Below are 5,125 nucleotides of genomic sequence, written 5' to 3'. Positions count from 1 at the left end.
TCCCCCCCAGTATTGGCAGAGCCATCTGCAGCTCTTCACAGTTGGATCTCATCTTAATGGCTTCAATATTAGAGGACCATCAGGAAGCTTCATTGCCTCATTTTTCCAGATGACTTAGGAGCACATGGGGCTAGCAGGAACTCCACCATGAAGGCCTTTCAAAGAGCTGCACAGACAAAGTCTCTTCCCTCTTCATGAGTTAAGAATATGCAGTGACACAGAGGAACCTTCCTAACAGGTGAGCAGTTGATGGTCTCTCTGCCTCCCCCTGCTCTGTTGGGGGCCTTTGGCCTCTAGAGGTCCTCTGGACACTCCTAGCAGAGCATCTACAGATGTGCCTCCTGCTGCCTTGGCTGTTGCATTGGTGCTGCTTTTGCATAATGCAGTCAGAGAGTCAGAGGATGCTCTGGGTTGGAAGGGACCTCCAGAACTCCTCCAGCCCACCCACTGCTGCAGCAAGCAGGGATACAGACTCACAGAACTGTCAGGGCTGGAAGGGACCTCAAGGAGCAGCCAGTCCCAACCCCCTGCCATGGCCAGGGACACCTCACACTACAGCAGGTTGCTCACAGCCACATCCAGCCTGGCTGCAAACACCTCCAGGCAGGAGGCTTCCACCACCTCCCTGGGCAACCTCTGCCAGGCTCTCACCACCCTCATGGCCAACAACTTCTGCCTCACATCCAGTCTTAGTCTTCCCACCTCTAGTTTTGCTCCATTCCCCCCGAGTCCTATCACTCCCTCACACCCTCAAAAGTCCCTCCCCAGTTTTCTTGGAGCCCCCTGCAGATCCTGGAAGGCCACAAGAAGGTCTCCTGGGAGCCTTCTCCTCTCCAGATTGCACAACCCCAACTCCCTCAGTCTGTCCTCACAGCAGAGCAGCTCCAGCTGCTGAGCTCTGCTCTGCTCTGCTCTCATTTCAAACCATTCCCCCTTGGCCTGGCTCCAGACCCCCTCAGCAAAAGTCTCTCTGCAGCCTTCCTGCAGGATGCCTTCAGCTCCTGGCAGGCAGCTCTGAGGTGCCCCTGGAGCCTTCTCTTCTGCAGGCTGAACACCCCCAGCTCCCTCAGCCTGTGCTCACAGCAGAGCTGGAGGCAGCCCTTGGAGCATCTTTGTGGTCTCCTCTGGATGATCTTAAAAGACAGTTTGGAGCCAGGCATGGAATTTGTGCCTGAAAAGATTCAGGGAAAGGCTCTGCAGAGGCAGGAAGAGCAGATGCAGAAGGGCTAATGAGCATTTCACTCCTGGCACCTGAGTGATGAGCTACCAGCAGCTGCTTGGACCTTTCAGAAGGAGCTACCAGAGCAGGAGGCCTGATGGATCCCTGGAGGGATCCTGCAGTCAGCCAGGCCCCACTGCAGAGAGCAAAAAGCAGGTAACACATTGAAGTCATTACTGAGGAGCACTGCAGGGTCCCACAGGAGCAGGGAGTTGCTGCCTGTGCTTACACTGTGGGCAGCAGCAGGGTGGCACAGCTGGTGCCATCCTCTTAAGGTGCTGCTTTTGTGCTCTCCTGCTTGGAGCTGACAAAAGACAGCTCTGAAGGGGAAGGGTCAGGACACTTCTCAAGATTGATTTGCCACCAGAGCCCTGGACACAGCCAGGCTGCTTAACAAGCTGTGCTAAATGAGGTTACTCTGCATGAGCAGGAGGCATTTCCTCTCTGCAGGGAGCACTTCATCCCCAACAGCAGAGATGCTTCAGCTCAAATTGCTCACCTCCTGACACAGCACAACTCAGCTGCTCCAAGGATTCCCTTGGTCCCCCCTGCATTAGCTCATTCTTCATCCTGGAGGAGCTCTGTGTACCAGACAGACTTGGGAGGCCCTGGAGGAGGGCCAGGAAGATGCTCAGAGGGCTGCAGAACCTCCCCTGTGGGGACAGGCTGAGAGAGTTGGGGCTGTTCAGCCTGGAGAAGAGAAGGCTGCAGGGAGACCTCAGAGAAGCCTTCGAGTACCTGGAGGGGGCAGCAGGAAAGTCAGGAAGGGACTTTTGCCAAGGGCTGGGAGTGATAGGATGAGAGGGAATGGATTGAAGCTTGAGGAGGGCAGATTGAGACTGGAGAGGAGGAAGACATTCTTTGCAGTGAGGCTGGTGAGACACTGGCACAGGTTGCCCAGGGAGGCTGTGGCTGCCTCCTCCCTGGAGGTGTTCAAGGCCAGGCTGGATGAGGCCTTGATCAACCTGGGCTGGTGAGAGGTGTCCCTGCCCATGGCAGGGGGGTTGGAACTGGATGATCTTTAGAATAGAATAGAATTAACCGGATTGGAAGAGACCTTTGAGATCATCAAGTCCAACCCTTCACCCAGCACCATCTGATCAACTAAACCATGGCACCAAGTGCCTCATCCAGGCTCTTCCTAAACACCTCCAGGGATGGTGACTCCACCACCTCCCTGGGCAGCACATCCCAATGGCCAATCTCTCTTGCTGGGAAGAACTTCTTCCCCACCTCCAGCCTGAACCTCCCCTGGCACAGCTTGAGACTGTGTCCTCTTGTTCTGGTGCTGGCTGCCTGGCAGAAGAGACCAACCCCCACCTGGCTACAGCCTCCCTTCAGGGAGTTGCAGACAGCAAGAAGGTCTCCCCTGAGCCTCCTCTTCTCCAGGCTAAGCAACCCCAGCTCCCTCAGCCTCTCCTCACAGGGCTGTGCTCCAGACCCCTCCCCAGCTTTGTTGCCCTTCTCTGGACACCTTCCAGCAGCTCAACATCTTTCCTAAACTGAGGGGCCCAGAACTGGACACAGGACTCAAGGTGTGGCCTCAGCAGTGCTGAGCACAGGGCACAATGACTTCCCTGCTCCTGCTGGCCACACTGCTCCTGTTGCAGGCCAGGATGCCCTTGGACTTCTTGGGGCACACTGCTGGCTCATGTTCAGCCTACTCTCAACCAGTACCCCCAGGTTCCTTTCTGCCTGGCTGCTCTCAGCCACTCTGACCCCAGCCTGGAGCACTGCCTGGGGTTGTTGTGGCCAATGTGTAGAACCTGGCACTTGGATGTGTTCAATCTCCTGCCCTTGGACTCTGCCCATTTGTCCAGCCTGGCAAGGTCCCTCTGCAGAGCTCTCCTGCCCTCTAACAGATCAACTCCTGCCCCCAGCTTGCTGTCATCTGCAAGCTTACTGCTGATGGACTCAATCCCCTCCTCCAGATCATCAATAAAGCTATTGAAGAGGCTGGGGCCCAGCACTGATCCCTGGGGCACACCACTGGTGCCTGGCTGCCAGCTGGCTGTGGCACCATTCACCACCACTCTCTGGGTTCGGCCCTCCAGCCAGTTCCTAACCCAGCTCAGAGTGCTGCTGGCCAAGCCAGGGGCTGACAGCTTGGCCAGGAGTTTGCTGTGGGGGAGGGTGGCAAAGGCCTTGCTGAAGTCCAGGTAGACCACACACGTTTGGAAGCTGCCAACACTTTCCAGCTCACGTTTATTCCTCTTGCTGCTTCCACAGGGCTGTGCTGCAGGATCCTGCTCCTCACACAGCATCCCACTGGTGTGTGCCAGCAAGCTCTTGGATGTCTTTTACACCATGGACTAATAACACTGTACTCAAGAACATCAATAAATACTTGGGCAGTCTGTAAATGACCCACACCAAAGTCCTCTGCAAGAGTCATGACCTTCCTTAAATGGATTTCCTTTAAGTACAACGTCCCAGCAGCTCTCCTGTGCACCAGGGATGGTCTTGGTCTTTCTCACTGCTGTGAGTCTGCCCCAAAGCTTGGGGTTGAGCAGAAAGTGAGGAGGAATCTGTAGAACCAAATTGGGTTGCATCTGGAGACGCTCACTTTGCTCTCATTAAAAGCAGCAAGGCTCCAAGGGGGCTTCTGAGGGCTGGTGCTCAATGATTTACTGCTCTGGGGATGCCTCAGCACAGGGTGAAAGGCTAGATGCTCCAATCCCAACCCAGGGTGAAAGGTTGGATGCTCCAATCCCAACCCAGGGTGAAAGGTTGGATGCTCCAATCCCAGCCCAGGGTGAAAGGTTGGATGCTCCAATCCCAGCCCAGGGTGAAAGGTTGGATGCTCCAAGCTCAGCCCTGGGTGAAAGGTTGGATGCTCCAATCCCAACCCAGGGTGAAAGGTTGGATGCTCCAATCCCAGCCCAGGGTGAAAGGTTGGATGCTCCAATCCCAGCCCAGGGTGAAAGGTTGGATGCTCCAAGCTCAGCCCTGGGTGAAAGGTTGGATGCTCCAATCCCAACCCAGGGTGAAAGGTTGGATGCTCCAATCCCAACGCAGGGTGAAAGGTTGGATGCTCCAATCCTAGCCCAGGGTGAAAGGTTGGATGCTCCAAGCTCAGCCCAGGGTGAAAGCTTGGCTGCCCCAATGTCAACCTAGGATGAAATCCTGAATGCCTGAAGCTTCTCCAAGATGCCTGAGCAAATCAGAGCTGCTCACCCCCTGCATCCCTGGGTGCTACTGGCTGTGCCGCTCACGCCCTGCACCCCTGGGTGTTGCTGCCTGTGCTGCTCACCCCCTGCCCCCCTGGGTGTTGCTGCTTGTGCTGCTCACCCCCTGCCCCCCTGGGTGTTGCTGCTTGTGCTGCTCACCCCCTGCCCCCCTGGGTGTTGCTGCTTGTGCTGCTCACCCCCTGCCCCCCTGGGTGTTGCTGCCTGTGCTGCTCACCCCCTGCCCCCCTGGGTGTTGCTGCTTGTGCTGCTCACCCCCTGCACCCCTGGGTGTTGCTGCCTGTGCTGCTCACCCCCTGCCCCCCTGGGTGTTGCTGCCTGTGCTGATCAACCCCTGCACCCCTGGGTGTTGCTGCCTGTGCTGATCAACCCCTGCACCCCTGGGTGTTGCTGCCTGTGCCGCTCACCCCCTGCCCCCCTGGGTGTTGCTGCCTGTGCTGCTCACCCCCCTGCCCCCCTGGGTGTTGCTGCCTGTGCTGCTCACCCCCTGCCCCCCTGGGTGTTGCTGCCTGTGCTGCTCACCCCCTGCCCCCCTGGGTGTTGCTGCCTGTGCCGCTCACCCCCTGCCCCCCTGGGTGTTGCTGCCTGTGCTGCTCACCCCCTGCACCCCTGGGTGTTGCTGCCTGTGCTGCTCACCCCCTGCCCCCCTGGGTGTTGCTGCCCCCATCCCAGGGCGCAGATCGTGGCGGCCGCGCTGGGCAGTGCCCGGCTGTTCCCC

The sequence above is a fragment of the Melanerpes formicivorus genome, unplaced genomic scaffold (genome assembly GCF_026170545.1).
Source record: "Melanerpes formicivorus ecotype bairdi unplaced genomic scaffold, bMelFor1.0.p_v2 SCAF_166, whole genome shotgun sequence".
NCBI classification, from domain to species: Eukaryota; Metazoa; Chordata; class Aves; order Piciformes; family Picidae; genus Melanerpes; species Melanerpes formicivorus.
This window is presented reverse-complemented; position numbering follows the sequence as displayed.